Source organism: Wyeomyia smithii, chromosome 1 (genome assembly GCF_029784165.1).
Source record: "Wyeomyia smithii strain HCP4-BCI-WySm-NY-G18 chromosome 1, ASM2978416v1, whole genome shotgun sequence".
Taxonomy (NCBI): domain Eukaryota; kingdom Metazoa; phylum Arthropoda; class Insecta; order Diptera; family Culicidae; genus Wyeomyia; species Wyeomyia smithii.
Window position 1 is genome coordinate 145197787 of NC_073694.1, and position 17602 is coordinate 145215388.

The 17602-nt window shown below is 41.3% G+C and overlaps 1 protein-coding gene across 3 annotated transcripts in view; it reads right to left on the reverse strand.

The window, feature by feature from the left end:
- LOC129718023 (uncharacterized) overlaps positions 1 to 17602 on the reverse strand; it is a 717449-nt gene that overhangs the window by 203008 nt on the left and 496839 nt on the right. The gene's annotated exons all lie outside the window — the stretch shown is intronic.

Genomic DNA, 17602 nt, shown 5'->3' on the forward strand with positions numbered 1-17602 from the left:
CACGATTCTGCTTTGAACTTGACGTAACCGGTCTGTTTACACTGGGGCTGAGATGCCGGAAAAACTAAACGACTGAGTTGAAAATTGCAGTCTATTGACTGAACTTGCCTCGACTGACTTTCCGATACCCAACAGTTTGCGGAAAGCGCTAACCAGACTGCAGGATATACACCTTCAAGAAAACTGATTCAATCATCGGTTTTTATAGGCTGGCGTGAATTACATAAAGACTAATTATTATTTCGTTCGTTGCTATTATCGTATAAACGTTTTTTATCTCAACAATGATTCGCCTCTCATACTAACATACGATATTCTATTTTGGGTTGACATTGTACAGTACACAACACGTTTCGAAAAATTAGTTTTTCTTGCTGTGTACTTTGCTCAATATTAAACCTTTGCAGCCTTCAAAAACTTCAAAATACTTCCTCTGCCACACCACTACAAGGGCAAAAGTGTCGTTCTGCAGTTTTAAGCAGCAACTTTTTGCCTCAGCGTCGAAATTACCAGCTGAGCTTTTTAACTGACTCCCGTCTGGTGAAACGGTTTTACCGCTGCAGCCGGTGGCGGAAACCGGAAGGATGAAGGAATGAAACTTTTCCGTCTTTGTTGCACTGCAACCGTACCGTACGTTCCAGACACTTCTCCAAGTCGCAACTGTGCCGCCGCTTAGGTGCTGAGCTGAGCTGCAGTGTAGTAATGAAGGTTGAAATTGATGTTTTCAAGTATACCTTTGTAAACAGCACACTTTTTACCACATATTCTCCGATGAAGGTGTGCACATTAGATGGTTGTGTGTATGCGATACGAAACGTTGTATGTAACATTTGCATTTGAATAAGCTGTTTTGAATATTGCGACAACAATCGAGTAGAAAAAATGGGTAAAAATTATAAAATTTTGTCAACATATATTATCATCGTCATAATAACGTAGTAAAATTTAATCACACACACTGTGCCGGTGTTTTTCGTTTCACTTCATCCGGGATGGCTTTCAATATCTGCTTGCGAAAAAGCCGCAACCAACTTTATGATGCACTCTAAACTTTTCCTTTTCTCAGCATGTTATTAAGGCATTGGTATCTGGGGACCGTATGCTGGCCATGTTTTCGCTGTACTGCTGCTCGTCGAATATTAAAGCAAGGGGAATTGTTTCGATTTTGTGTTAGCTGGAAAATGTGCTTTGGCTTTTGTTTACACTGTTCGGTTAAGTTGCAACAACATATGCAAGTCAGTGTGCGCTGCAGGACCCGCACCGGTGTTGGCAACCTGAAGCGTACTCGTCGTCGATGTTTTCTTTTTTTTTGTGCAGCAAACTACAATAACGACAAAAATCCCCAGAGCAAACATGAAGTGAAGAACAAACGAGGTCACAACATAATTTTTATTTAGCAAGGAAGTTGAGAAGGAAAAGTTTTTCTCCGCTCTCGAGTGGCTAGTCGGAAATACATATGAAACTTCTAACTGCGCCAAGATGGATTCCAGATTGCTTGGTGCCTCAATGTGGTCTATCTTTTGCACTGAACTTTTTTGCTCTGGTTTACTTGGTGTTAATGGAGTGACAACAAATAATTTTTTTTCTCAAATGAACGGATAAATGGAGTCTGAATAATTTACCAACTGCGCTTGAGTGCTTCTATATAGTATTATTTTTTACTACTACGAAATATGTGTGAGTATAAATTCAAAAATGACATCCATTAAATTTCAAATATTTCGCCTTCACCCCATTCGTCACGCTAATTCAAAATAATATCAAAACCCAGAGCCGTTCCCTTAATTGGACGCTACACGAGTTTGACACAGACGTGAACAGCACAAATATGCATTGAGGTGAAACGATGTTGAAGCCTCAAATGGCCGACTTCGAGACACTACTTTGAATTTTCAAAAGAACAAGACTCGGAAATGAAGTTTCATTTTCCTTCGGGGCATCCAGGTTGTTCCGGAAGTGGCCAATGAAGCCTATATTCAAAAATATGTCTTTTGAAAGATTCCTGATGAAAAATCCTGAAGATAGAGGTATCACACGCTATATTTGGTGCAAAAACTTAAATGTCCCTGTACTAAAGGTTCCTCTGAGGACTTCCGGATGACAAATAGCCATTTCTCGATGAGTTCTTGGTCGATTCCGGATCTTGATGAATCATTCGCTTCAGAAATGATTTTTACCAAATCCATCCAAAAATTAGTAGGTTTGACATGCCTACCGGAACTCAGGAATATTTCCTACATCCGGTGACCTAAATAACATTTGGCAAAGCTACAGCATTTCAAATTTCATCAAAATTTTGCCTAACCTACTTATTTTGACTATCCCCAGTATGCTGAACAGCAAGTTCGAGAAACCGTCACCTTGCTTCAGATCATCTAACGTCACAAACGCGTCCGAAAATTCGCCCGCTGTTCTGATGCTTAATGTGAAACCACCAAGCGTCGCACGTAACAGTTTAATTAGTTATGTTCGAAAACCATGTTCTAGCATTATTTGCCACAGTTTGTTGCGTTTCTCTGTATCGTACGCCGCCTTAGAGTCTATAAACAGGTGGTGTGTTTGTAAGTTGTGTTCCCGAGAACTGTCGAAGATCAGTCTCAAGGTAAACATCTTCGTTGTAGATCGCCCCACTCGAAAACCGCATTGGTATTCTCCAACAAAGGCTTCCCGCAACGGTCTCAGTCGCTGGAATAGGAACCGGAAGTTAATTTTGTAAGCAGAATTGAGGAGGGTCATGCCTCGATAATTACTACAGTCGAGTCTATGTCCCTTCTGGTTGATAGGGCATATGAGTCCTTCTAACCAGTTCGTAGGTAGTTGTTCCTTAGACCATACCCTAAGTGGGTGAATTGCGCTACACAGCCGCTCGCTTCCGACTTCGAAAAGTCAGCCGGTAAGCCATCCTTACCGGCGGTTTTGTGGTTCTTCATCTCTTTGCAAGCATTCTTCACCTCGTCCAACATTAGCGGGTCCACAGCTTATCCGTCCTCCCCAATTTCTATCCTGTTCCTCTCGACGACTCTCCACTAGACGTGGTTAATAATATAATATCAAAACCCAGAGCCGTTCCCTTAATTGGACGCTACACGAGTTTGACACAAACGTGAACAGCACAAATATGCATTGAGGTGAAACGATGTTGAAGCCACAAATGGCCGACTTCGATACACTACTTCGAATTTTCAAAAGCACAAGACTCGGAAATAGTTCATACGTTCCCTGTGAAACCGCTATTCTGTGTTTGTTTCACCACGTCAACATAAAATAGCGTTTAAACAGGTGACGCCTTAACTATTACCGAGTTTCGTGCCTTCGAAAATTCGAAGTGGTGGTTCGAAGTCGGCCATTTTTGGCTTCAACACCGTTTCACCTTAAAGCTAAAATGTTATGTTAGTATTGGTGTTGGTGTTGATGGTAGTAGTGAAACTCGTGCTTTCATAGACCATTTTACGAACTGACAGGTGTCACGGATCCTGCTGATATTGAACATATTCAAGCTGCTTTTAAATGCGTTATGTCAGCGGTTCCGAGCTTTCTGTCAAAATTTCATTCATAAACTGAGTTCACAAACGTCACGTAAAATGACGATGTTTATCAAGTTGAAGTGTGAATACGTGAGAAGTACTGCAATTATTTTATGATGATTTTTCTTTATGTTTCTTCAGCAATACAAATAACTTATTAATCATTTTCAAGTCAATAAATCTAACAAGTAAAAAATAACCTTAAAGTGAACGTTAACATTGGATTATTATTTCTGCGATACCGATATCGGATTCAATTATTTTTCTAATTAAGTATTCTTCACTTGTGAAAATGTAAATGTGCTAGTGTATATGATGAAAAAAGCACAACTTTCAGGGCATTGTAGGTACGTTAACTTCAGTTTGGGGCTCACAATGGGATCCTCGTTAGAGCTTTTGAATCCAAGTTAACTTAAATTCTCTCGCATAGATTCTTTTATCGCAACCTTTACCTTCAATTCCATTGAAATCGGATCCAAGGTTGTACATTGAATAAACATCTTCAGCATCTTCAAGCGAATCCAAATCAAGCTACGCATCAGTAGCCCACTGAATGCAAACACATTTCCTTCCTGCGGTGCGTTTGGCTTGATCAACAAATCACTGTTAGGGCATTTTCAGCGGTCGTCGCGGTTTGTTGTTTTGTTCTATTTTTTGGAACAAACTCAAATTCACTGCTGCACCGGTGGTGTAAATTTTATTTAATACAAGATCTAAATTGAAAAAATTTGAAACTGGTAAACGTTTTGGTTTATTTTTGTCACTTTATGGAACAAGAAATAGATCGTTCTAAAACCCTTTGTACGCTACCAATAGGTCATACCGTCAAATCCATAAAGTGTTGTGGATATAAAGTGTCTTTCCAAAGTAATCGTTTAATGTGCGTAAAAATGAGCGAATTTCCGTTTGTTAAATATTGAGTGCTATTTATTATAATAAGTCTCATGAACTGACAGCATGGGGTATTTATTTGTTGACAGTGTGACAGATGTCAGCAGTTTAAAACAACAAGATATACAACACCAAACATTGCGCTTTGAGAAATCATCTGGCACCTCTGACATGTGAAACCTAGTTGACAAATTGGCGGTTTTTTTCGTCGCTTATCGCTCACTCTGAGTATCTCTAGATAACACCACATTGAGAGGTATTGCAACCAGGTACAATAAAGGACGTGTTTACTTTTATACGTTTTTCTTTTTCTATTGCTAAACATTGAATTAGGAATGCTCCAAAATTTCATTTTACAGTGATTTTTAACCGGAGGTTCAAAAACCTCCCGTGTGGTTAATAAAATAATAATCAATTGTGGTAAGAGTGCATGATCCTCCCAGCTGGTCTCGAGGGACGATACTGGCCTAACAAGCCAGTTGTCGCAGGTTCGAGTCTCGGCTCGGGAGAGACTGTTAGTGTTAGTAGGATCGTAGCGCTGGCCCCGCAATTGTCCTGTATACTTAACAGTTGGCTGCGAAGTCTGTGTATAATAAACAGAAGGTCGAGCTCCGAATCGGAATGTAGCACCTAGGCTTAGCTTTTTTGGTTAGAGTGCAAAAAATTAAACATTATTACTAGACACAAAATTTAGCACTTTCACGGTCTTTGCACTTTATTATTCCCCTGGACTTTTATCGTCAACACTGATTACATAAGACGAATTAAAGAGTTACCTACAATTGCGTTTTGAAGTGAGATCAGGCATCTCTTGCATGTGAAACCCAGTTGCCAAATCGATGATTTTTTGACCGCTTATCTCGATCTGAGTGTTTCTAGTTCATATGTGCAAATAAATGGACGATGTTCCACTCAATTACCTGACGAAAAATTTGAAAATTATTCTAACATTAGTTTATTATGAAGATAATCGAAAAGGTTGCAGTTGAAAAAAGGATTTTCATCACTCGCTACAATATTTATCTTGCTCGTGTTAACAAGCCGCATGAGTATTTCTTTCAAGCGACCAAAAATACGTTTACAGGTAAGTTATTCTCTGTTGGATGTACCTAGGGTGGGGAATCGTTATATGAAAATAAAACGAAACTTGATTGCAGAAAGCCAGAACCAAGTTTTTTTTTGTTCTATTTGGGGTCACAAACAATCCTAAGTTTATCGGAACTCGATTGGTTTTGTCTCCGCTTGGCGCATTGCATATCAAATTTACATATATGGAGATTTAAATGGAAAGACCAACATTTTTGCATTTTCCATTCTAAAGAGCTCAAAATGGCTCGAATCATAGGTTTCATGACTTCAAATGGTAGGTTTTTTGATGCCTAACAACTTGACCGAAGACATCAAAAAGCTAGGGTGTCCCAAAAATTACTGGAGCTGTTCAAAGTTGAGTTTGTCGAAATTTATGTTGCAAATAATTGTTTCTGCCAACACTGCCACTGTACCGGCGTCATTCAGATCTCCATCAGAAGTAACCTCTGAAACACGTTGTAGATTCTACCTTACTTACTTACTTACTTTACTTACTTTTAAGGCGACAGACCGATTATCGATCCAGTGCCGAATTCAGAATACGTCGCCATGTCCCTCGGTCTTGGGCTTCTATCCTCCAATCGCCCCCAACACCTATTTCGCGTGCATCCTCGTCGACAGCACACATCCAACGAGTGCGGGGTCTACCTCGAAGTCGACGACCTCTATCGGGATTCCTGCTAAATATAGCCTTCGCTTAACGCTCATCCGGCATTCTCGCTACATGCCCAGCCCCCTGAAGCCTGCCGTATTTTATCCGCTTGACTATATCCGCCGATTTGTATGCCTGGTACACTTCATGGTTCATGCGTCTGCGCCAAACACCATTCTCTAATTTGCCGCCAAGGATTGAACGCAAAATCCTACGCTCAAAAACACCAAGAGCTCGCCGATCAGCCTCTTTCAGCGTCCATGATTCATGGCCGTAAAGAGCCACCGAAAGAATCAGTGTTTTATAGAGTGCAAGTTTAGTACGGATTTCCAGAGTGCGGGACCTTAGCTGGTTACGTAATCCGTAAAAGGCCCTGCTAGCGGCTGCTATCCGCCTCTTTATCTAACCGCTAACCTTGTCGTTACATGTCACTAATGTTCCCTGGTAAATAAATTCGTCAACTTCTTCAAATGTTTCCCCATCTAGCACCACCGCAGCACCAACCTCCGACATGAAGCATGTGCGACTTCGTAATGATGGTGCCGCTTCTCTGCACACCTTGTTGGGAAGCCATGCTCAATCATAATCTGCCATAACTCATTTCTTTTGACTGAATCGTACGCTGCCCTGAAGTCTATGAACAGATGGTGCGTCTGCAAGTTGTATTCTCGAAATTTATCGAGGATTTGTCGCAAGGTAATCAGTTGGTCCGTCGTGGAGCGTCCCCCTCGAAAACCGTATTGGTACTCGCCAACAAAGGTCTCCTGCAACGGCCTCAGTCTGTGGAACAGGATGCGGGAGAGAATTTAGTACACGGTATTGAGAAGAGTTATGCCCCGATAATTGCTACAGTCCAGGCGATGGCCTTTTTTGTAGATCGGGCATATGAGACCCTCCAACCAGTCCGAGGTCAATTCTTCATCAGAGCACACTCTCAGCATGATCCGATTGATGGCACGATACAGATGTTCGCTCCCGACTTTGAAGAGTTCGGCGGGAATGCCGTCCTTCCCTGCTACCTTGCAATTTCTCAGCTCTTTCACTGCTTTCTTCACCTCGCCCATGGATGGTGGATCCACAGCTTGACCATCATTCTCAATAGTCATCCTGCTCCTTTCGACTCCACTGTTTCCCTCACCGTTCAACAGCACACTGAAGTGTTCCTTCCAACGCCTGGCCACCTCTGTTTTATCGGTTATCAGGTTCCCCTCCCTATCGTTGCACATGACAGGGGCTGACACGTTTCGATTTCTGATTCCGTTGATCTTTTTGTAGAAGCACCTTGCATCGTGTTTGGAGAAGCAACCTTCCGTCTCCGAAAGAATACGCTCCCAATGCTGTCGTTTCTTCCGGTGATGGAGTCTCTTTTCAGCTGCTCTTGCATCTCGATATCTACCCATACTCTGACGAGTCACAGCCGTGGCCAACATGTGACCCCTGGCGCGGTTCTTCTCTTTCGTCACTCGCTGGCACTCAGCGTCAAACCACTCATTGGGCGCAGCTGCTGCAGTTGCACCCAACACTTCTCGCGCTGTAGTGCTGATCGAACTATGGATGTGCCTCCACTGTTCATTCAGGTTCCCTTCAACTCTTTCCTCAATCCGTTCATCAATTTTCTGCGAGTACTCTGCAGCCACTCCTTTAGTTGATAGCCGCTGGATGTTCAACTGCATCCTCCTCGTTGCCTTGGATTTCAGCACGTTGGACAGCCGGGCGCGGATTTTGGCTACTACGAGATAGTGATCTGATTCAACGTTCGGTCCTCTGAACGATCTCACGTCTATAACGTCTGAAAAGTGCCGTCCATCAATCAGAACGTGGTCATTTTGAGAGCAAAGCTCTCCATTCGGGTGCATCCGGGTGTGCTTACGTATGTTCCGGCGTGCAAAATAAGTGCTATATAGCCATCCCCCTAGCTGCAGCGAAATTAACAAGCCTCAGGCCATTGTCGTTCGTAGTAGAGTGGAAGCTTTCCCTACCAGTTACGGGGCGGAAGAAGTCTTCCTGCCCGACCTGTGCATTTGCATCTCCGATGACAATCTTTATATCGTGTCCTGGGCACTCATTGTAAGTCTTTTCCAGGAGCTCATAGAACTTCTCCTTTTCGTCATCGGGTTTCTCGTTGGTCGGTGCGTACACACTTATTAGGCTGTAGTTGAAGAATTTGCCCTTAATTCTCAACACGCATATACGGTCACTGATCGGCCTCCATCTAATGACACGCTTCAGATTCTATCTTCGCCTAAAATATTGACCTGAATTTGTTTGTTTGATCCAGCTGAGTGTATAAACTCGTTCCGGCAGGTTTTTTTCTGATGGGAACCCTACTGGCGCCGGTACATTGGTAATGTTGGCAGAAAACAAGATTTTCTGTATTTAAATCGACATACTCAACTTTGAACAGCTATAGCTCTTCTTAGGACATCCTAGCTCTTCGGTGCCTTCTGCAAAGTTGTTAGGCATCTAAAATACTATACTTTAAAATAATGTATTACATTATTAGTTCATTATTTTCCCATATACATTTTCATACAAATTTGAAATGCAATCCGCCAAGCGGAGACAAAACCAATCGACTTCCGGTAAGTTTAGCCCCAAAAGGAACCAAAAAAACTTGGTTCTGAAAAATCGATCACTTTTCCCCACCCTAATGTAAACCGCAAGGTTGATGTAGAACCACATTAGGCAGTTTTTACATTATCTTGTATCAATTAAGGTTTGCAATTCCGGGAACGATTTCCCGGAAAATAGCTTTTCCCGGGATTCCCGGATCACGGAACAGAAATATTGATAACCGGGATCCCGGGAATCCCGAGCTGCGCTAAAAATTTCAAAGATTTACTATAGTTTTCTATGCAATAAAATTAAATACACCATCAAAACGCGAAACTAACGTCGTCAAACTATATAGAAGCACTAAAGTGGGTATTACACGAAGCGAATATTTGCTTGAAGCGACGGTCAATATTTGTTGACCGTGTAATATAAAAGCACATAGTTGCTTAAACTTTTCCTCTGATCATTGGTACAAATTTTTGAAAACTTTAAATCGATAAAAAAAATTAGACCCATAAATCAATGCGACCTGAAATTAATCATCCAATATAAGTTAAGTGTAACTGTAACTTAAGTGTAGTGTGGGTCATGGCCACGATTTATACTTAAAAATTATCTTTGCATTTTAATTAGTAGGGATTTCAAGCTTGAAGGCTTATTTTGACTCGTATTGAACTGATAATTTATCATACTATCGTTTCCTTCCGAATTGTTTCGGTCTTTCACAGAATACAGCTAAATAGTGGAATAATGTTCCAGTTAAACAACCAAAATTTTTACACGGAATCAATTCCCGGGAATATTGCAAACCCTAGTAACAATATTGATGACTTTTATCCAACACTAATAAAATAATTCTCTGGCAACAATTTTATAGCACTGAAAAGATTCAAAAAGTCATCTAGGGTTTATTTACGGTCTCTAAATTATATCCCGGTTCCAAAAATACTCGTATCAAACGGCATTTGGCGTTTGACGTAATTGACTTTTTTCCAGATATCGGAAGTTGACCCTCAAAATAGCGCCTAAAGTCAAATTTTGGTCTTTGTGCATCATCTCGATAGTTTGTTAACGAATGGCCAAAGCGTATCTGTAGTGAAAAACTGGGAACTTGATCGTATGGCGACAGAGAAGGGCTATTTTCTTTGATGCTTGTCCCCACATATATTCCCCCAGGTCAGGAGTGGTTCGGTGCTAAAAATTTGGACTGCTAAAGCTAGGGCTAGAGCTGTCCATTTAAGCACTGAAGAAGGCGCTATGTAAGCGTTGAAATGCGCATTTGCAAGTGATAAGTGAGAAGTGAAAAAGTGATAGAATTAAAAAGTGAAGTGAAATAAAAGTGTAGTGTAAAATTGTAGAGATTCTGTCAACAGCTCGCGTAAGAATTAACGAAGAAGTAATGCCTAGCAAACGCAAGGGCTTCACACTAACAATGCAGGTTCGTTGACGATTCAACTGCAAGGTTGCAGAAGCGGCATTCATCACATCCGACAATTCCGATGTTCTTTAGGTGATAAAGAGCAGGACAGTGTCCGGTAATAAATCCCGTGTAGAGACGTAGCTCACCACTCTTGAGACCGAGAAGCCTCTTGGTTATAGCAGGGTTTGGAGAGATAAACTGTTTAGCTTGTCAGCAACTCTGTGTATTGTTCTATAGGTTAGCTATTTCTAGCGTTTCCCATGATTTAAGTTCGCGCTTGATGGTGTATTTGGAGGTGCCCAAAAATGGCTCAGGTCCAATGAATTGCTGTAGTGATCCTTGCTTTGCGAGGCAGTCAGCGTTTTCATTGCCTTCGATGTCACAGTGTCCAGGTACCCAGTACAGTAGAACTTGATTCTGCCGGGATAGCTCATGTAGTACTACGCTGCACTCGCAAACCAATTTGGATGCACAGTTTGAGGACTTGAGAGCCAGTTGGCGAGAGCCGCAACCGCCTTTCTGAGGGACGTTGTTTCGATGTTCTCCGATTGGGCTGAAATTTTCAGCGTTTGTTTGTCTATTCAAGGTAGGAAAATCTCAATTTTTTCATTGAGGTTAATTGGGGAAAACGGCCCTTGTGGGGTAAATCATATGTCCAAAAACATCCAAATAATAAAAAGTGCAATAACTCCTGCTAGACTTGATGGATTTTCCTAAAAATTTGTGGTATTATTCTACACTAAGAGTACTTCAAAACGCATGATCACAATATACGACAAAGAGGTAAATTGACGAAAAAACGCATTTTTCTTTTAAAAATTTTCAATTTTCAGGATCATCCTAATCTTCTCAACATTGCTAGAAAAAATATCTGGATATGGCGTTTTGTAAAGCAAATCAAGAGCTTTAATGTCATGTATAAGCCAAGTGTGCCAAATGGAGTAAAACGGCCCTAGAAGGTTTTTGTTTTCAAAAAATCGTCAAAATCGCTAAAATCACTATAGTTCCTGCTAGACTTGATATATCTTATTGATCATTTGGATTATCACTGTACCTTACCAGTTCGTATTTAACTATAACCTTAAGTTCGTATTTAACCATAGTGATAATCTAAATTTTCAGTAAATCTATCAAGTCCAACCCATGTTCTTGCAGTTTTGGTGATTTTGACGGCTTTTTTCGAAAAAAAAAAATCTTCAAGGAACGTTTTACCCCAAATTGCGTATCTTCTGGTAAAGTAGGTAGCTCTGATAAGTTACAGTGATTAGCCAAATTTTCTGTAAAATCTATTAAGTCTAGCAGGAACTATAGTGATTTTAGTGATTTTGACGGTTTTTTGAAAAAAAAACCTTCTAGGGCCGTTTTACCCCATTTGGCACACTTGGCTTATATATGACATTGAAGCTCTTGATTTGCTCTACAAAACGCCATATTCAGATATGTTTTCTAGCGGTGTTGAAAAGAGTAGGATGACCCTGGAAATTGACAATTTTCAAAAGAAAAATACGTTTTATTCGTCGTTCGAATAATGCCACAAATTTTTAGAAAAATCCAACAAGTCTAGCAGGAGTTATTGCACTTTTTAGTATTTAGACGTTTTTGGATATATCATTTATAAGGGCCTTCTTACCCCACTTAACCTCAATGAAAAAATTGAAATTTTGCAAAACTTCCTACCTTGAATAGACAAACAAACGCTTGAAATTTCAGCCCAATCGGAGAACATCAAAACGACATGCGGTTGCGCCTCTCGCGAACTGGCTCTTAAGTGCCAATAGTGCAGCTTGTCTATTCGAGAAGATGCCGAATGTAACTACAGGCATGAGAACCTGTAGTTACATTCAAGGCATATCTAGGAAAAGATAAGTATAGTGTACACTTCTGTTTGAAAAACGGTGGGCAATATACCCATTGGAAAAGTTTCCCTAACATCGGACCGGTAGACTCCGGATATGGCGAATTATTTCAACCACCTTACATGGAACGTCGAGATTGTTCTGAACCGCCATGCAGTCTGATACTGTGGTAACTAAGGGTGTGAATTTACATTCCCTTATGTTGTTATCGTTTTTGCGATGTAGCCACACTCAAACGACACTTTTGACACCGAAAATGTTTTATTTGACTTTTCGGACTACCTTTTTCTGTCTCTCCCTACACTTTTTCTGTTCTTGACGACACCCGAAAAAAGCAGAGTGTACTGTAGGAAGTTACCAACACATTAACACGTATGTGTCAAAACTAGTTTGTTTTGGTTTTCGTTCCACGTGGTCAAGTGTCAGGTAATTTTTTTCTCAGCACATTTGCGAGATGGACATATGAAATAGAAACGAGACAAAATGACGAATGCGATAATGACCAAAACAAAACGAATTTACAGCTATCCCATTATTACGCATACCAATGCAATGACACTGAAAATGTTTTATTTGAAGCTGCAAAGTATAGCACGGAAAAAGTGTAGCTACACTGCGAAAACGAAAACGACATTAGATTGGGAAGATGATAAACCTAATCGCTTTCAAAGATTGTTTTGTTTTGTTGAAGCCTTAGTGCACCAAGCTCTGCCTTTTTCTTGACATGAAGATGTAGAGGCAGAAGGCAGAGCATGGCCTCCAAAGCTGCCATTGGTGTGATGCGCATAGCGGGAGACAGGCCAGTCTTTGAACTTTATTAAGCTTTGCTTGGGCTGTCACTTCATTCAACTTTGGCCACCACATGAGAGAGGCGTAAGTAATTCTGGGCCTTGCAATGGTTGTGTAGAACAAGAGAACCAATTGTGGTTTTGGCAAATAGTGTGCCGTAAGCCCAAATTGACGTTGTAGCTTTTTTGACTGCGTTGTCAATTTGGGCCGCCCAATTCAGCTTACTGCCGAGAATAATACCCAGATTTTTGACTTCTTTACAGAAGGAAAGTAAACACCAGGGAATTTATGTTCAGCCCCTCTTGAGCGCACTTACTCAGAGTGATGTCTAGTGCCGTCATCCTCATATCCAACAATCTAATAGCCAAACTGGGTTGGCCTGCTTAACAGTGCATTGACCACCAGAGACCAAAGCAGTAAGGAGAGAATTCCTCCTTGTGGACAACCTTTTGTCACTAAGACGGTGATTGAAGCATCTCCCAATGTAGCTCGAGAGCATATTTTGAATCCAGCTCATTGTAGTGTTATCAAATCCCATCTTCAGAAGAGCTGTATCGAAGCGTAGGATGTATTGTCAAAAGCGCCTTTAATATCAAGAAAAGCGTATAGCGCCGTCTCTTGATACTTTAGCGACTCTTCGATCAGAATCAGTATGCTATGAAGAGCAGTTTTCGGCAATTTACCAGGCTGGTAAGCGTACTGATCTGAATGAAGGACTCGTCACTCCTTGAGTAACTTATTACTGTCTTCATTAACTTCAGGAGTGTAGATGCGAGGCTTATGGGCCTGAAGACCTTAGGTAGTGTTTTGTCTTTTCATTCTCTTTGACTTTCAACCAGCTAACTGGAATATATCCCAGGGCGAAACTTGCGCGGAAAAGATGTATCAATTTGGGCTTTATGATCCCATCTGATTTTGTATGAAGATGGGTATATGTCATCTGGTCCTGGAGACTCCATAAATTCAAAAGAACTTATTGCCTAATTGATTGAAGCTTCCGCGAACAATCTTCGAGAGGGCAGAATTGAGTCGTTGGGCACTGCACGCCTTGGCCTCGGACTCTGTTGCTCCACGTTGAATGTTCGGTTATACATGTGAACCCAGGTGTTTTTAAGAACCTGCAGTGATTCCTAAGTATGCCGGTGGAACTGCCGCCCCTCTTTTTTACCTGCCCAAAACCGTTGGTGTGGTCTATGGACATCGCTTTCTGGAGTCTTGCGACTTCGGGCATCGTTTGGGTGCCTCTCGCAGAGCCTACAAATTCTTTTAGCATTGTTCAGCGTTGTACTTGGTAATAACGCTCTGTATTCATTTCAGTTGAATGTGCTCTTAGCCCTGTTGAACAAGCGCCTGGCCTCACGGCGGAGGTTATTGAGTGTTTCATTCCGCCAGGGAACTTTGCGATACATAAACCTCTTCTTCAGGGGACAGCGAGTCATGTAGGCATCAGTGATTCTGCATTCCATTCAAGATCACGTGCAGCTATATCCAGATCGTCTGGTGAGCAAGAAGGCCGGGAGTTGACTAAGTGTTCTCTGAACGAGTCTCCTTCGGGTTCCTGAACTTTTAACTTTTGAGATTAGCTTCGATGTCAAAGATGATACGTCGGCGATCTGACGAGCTTGGTTCATCAGAGACATGACATTTTTTGGCTTCCTCGGCAATGTTTGCGCCACAGAGATTGAGATCGAGGGCCTCGTCTCTTATGGCGTTAGTGGGTTTCGGATACTAGAGAACCAAATGAAGCGGAGGCCCATTAATGACCGTCTATGCATGTTAAAATCCGAAAAGAGGTTTCATTGCCATAAGAAACGTAAACACTGCGATCGCGTCTTCGCGGAGGCGGAGAATTGCTTCACCAGGTAAAACACAAAGAGATTTTATAGGGCGAATAACGAAATCGGGAACAGGACCGTGCCAATTTCTTCCATTTGTAATGGCAGGTAAAAAAACCTAATTACCAATAAGTCTCAGGTGGCCAAGCGTTGGGAACAACACTTCGAAATGCTGTCAAACCTAGACTGACGAAAGAGAGTTGTCGAAGGCAGAATGGAAGAAATCAGAAAAAAAGACAAGCTGTTGGTCCGCCAAACTTGTACGAGGTTAGCTAAGTTTGCAGGGAGCTGAAGAGAGCTATGAAGGACGGCTTACTGGCCACGCTTTTCGAATTCGGAATCGAGCGGCTCTATAGGGAAATTCACCAGATTATCCTGAAATGGTCTGAGGACAAACTACCTACTGACTCATATGCCCTATCTAGAAGGAAAGTCACAGATTCGACGGTAGTAACTATCGAGACATAACTCTCCCCAATTCCGCATATGAAATTCTCTCCCGTAGTCTGTTTCATAGATTAAGTTAATGATAAGAAGCGTTTATAGGAAAATAACAGCATGGTTATCAAGTGCTAAGGAACAGTTTTTCGCCACTGCGACCAATTTTTTATGTTTTGTGACATGTGCTCCCATTTCATCTTGCTATGTCGGGATTGGAAGTAGTCGTCATGATCAGAGCCTGACAAAGTCATTTTCAATTGACAATTATCAGCTTATAGTGACGCTTTTACCCGTCGTTTTCAATTGAAAAGCTTTTGCTTCATTTTCGAGCACTTCGTGAGTCAAATGACACCCAGTTGAAAGCACTTGCTGTGATTCTGACAACTGAAGGGCTCGAAATTGATACAAACGCTTTTCATTGAAAGCGCAGATCATCACCATCACTCTCACATGACGATTCTCAATTGAAAATGACAATGAGCGCTGACTGTGACAGAAGGCTTCCATACAGTACTTCAAGCATATGTTTGGAAGAAATATTGATCGGAGCTTGCGTAACGTATTTATTGGATGCCATTGCCGTTCTAACTACGGCTTGCGGTATCAGAAAACTACCCTTAAAACGACGCGATGCGGTGCTAATTTCAATTGAGACGCTGAAGAAAAGGAAAGAGACTCTCTCTCCGTCACTCTCTCCGTCGATTGAAATAGTCATTAGTTTCATTTGAAACGATCCGATGAACAACAGACGGAAAAGCGAGGAAGAAGTAGCCGAAAGGAATCAAGTGAAAATGAAACTGTTCGATTCGAAATGGCAGCGCGAGTATATCAGTTTGATTGTTTTGTTTCGAAAATGTAGAGGTCATGATATAACCAATGCTATTGGTCCAGTTCGGTATTATACTTCACATGAAGCACACAACCGTACTGAAAGTTCTTCTCCAGATTTCAAAGGGCTCTATTAACCATCTACTGAAAACCTTGCATCTTTTACTAATAGTTGCCGGATATCAGCAAAGGTGTTCCAAGTCCTGTTTGTCCATGCTATATAAGCAACATATATCAACTTGAAGTTTTTTCGTCAACTTCAAGTGACAACGGCTCGGATAACACTCTAATATTAAACCAGTATACGTATATTTCTTATCAGATTTTGTGAGTTGGTGTTTGTCTAGTTAGACTTCACCTTCAACAGTTCCCAAGCTTAGCTCTAAGTGAAGAAACGGATCAAACAAAGAGGGGATCTGGTCTTATGAACTGATGAAATGGTCCAAGTCTCAAAACTTCATCGGCTCTTTCGTTTTAATCGATTTTTCAGTGACCAGGAACCCAATATAGATTTAAATTCAGCAGTCCACATAAGCACTGATGATTGTTGAATGCAGCAACCGAAATGCGTTCGTACCTGCGGACGGTATAAGAGGATATTCGAGTTTTTGTAGTAGAATTAAATGGAAACATAACCTATTCTCAATATTCCTAGCAGAAACTTCATTTAGTTGTATATGTCAAGACTGTACGCCGGTACGTAACTGTATCAGATTATGCTTTAACATGCTTTTCTAACAAACCAATTTAGTCGATACATGCGACTCTTAACTTGTTTGTGACGTTGCAACGTTGGATGGTTTGAATCAAAGGGGACGGGCTCTCAAATTTGCTGTTGACTTGCAAACAGGAAAGCTGCCAGAATTGAACTCACCATAAACACTGTCAAAACGAAGTACATGATGGTTGTCAGAACGAGTAGTCCTACGTGGAACTCTGGTGGTAATGGATTGGGATACTTTCAAATTGGTTGATGAATTTAGTACACTCGTAGCTTGTGATACCGAAGTGTAGAGACGGATTGCCACAGCGATCATGGCATATTACGGATTGCGTAGCCTACAAATCTACAAGATATTTGCTTTCTGAATTACGCTAATCTCCCCGTTGGTGCTCAACAAAATAAATCGTGAACGTTGAAGAAGCCCGATCAGCAAGCGCTTGAGATATTCGAGCGGGAAATCCTACGAACAACACGCAGTGGCTAACTAGAAAAGAATATCGTCAAGGTGATAAAACCCGGCAGGTTACAATAGACTGACCACATAGTACGTAGAGCGAAAGATTTAACGGCAAAAACAATATTCTGCAGAGACCCCGATAGAGGCCGACATCTTCGAGACAGATCCCGCAGGCGTTAGATGTGTGCTGTCCATGAGGATACCTGAGCAGCGGGTGTAAAGGCGACTGGAGAGGACCAGCCCACGACTGAGATTTGTAAAGGAGTATTTTGGATTCGGTATAGGATCTCTACGATCTGTCACCACTAGAAATGAGAAACCTGCAATTTCATATTATCGAGAAAAAAAAAGAACTTTTGAATAGCCGCGAACATTTAAAAAGAGTAACACATTAAGGGGTTCGACGCGACACGATTCGCGTTTACCATATGTTTTCTATAATGCACTCTTTATTTAGTTCATCAGTTAGATTAGATACAAAATAGTTAAAGGGGAAGTAAAAAATATCATCGATTGGATATCCGGTTCTGGATAGATTCC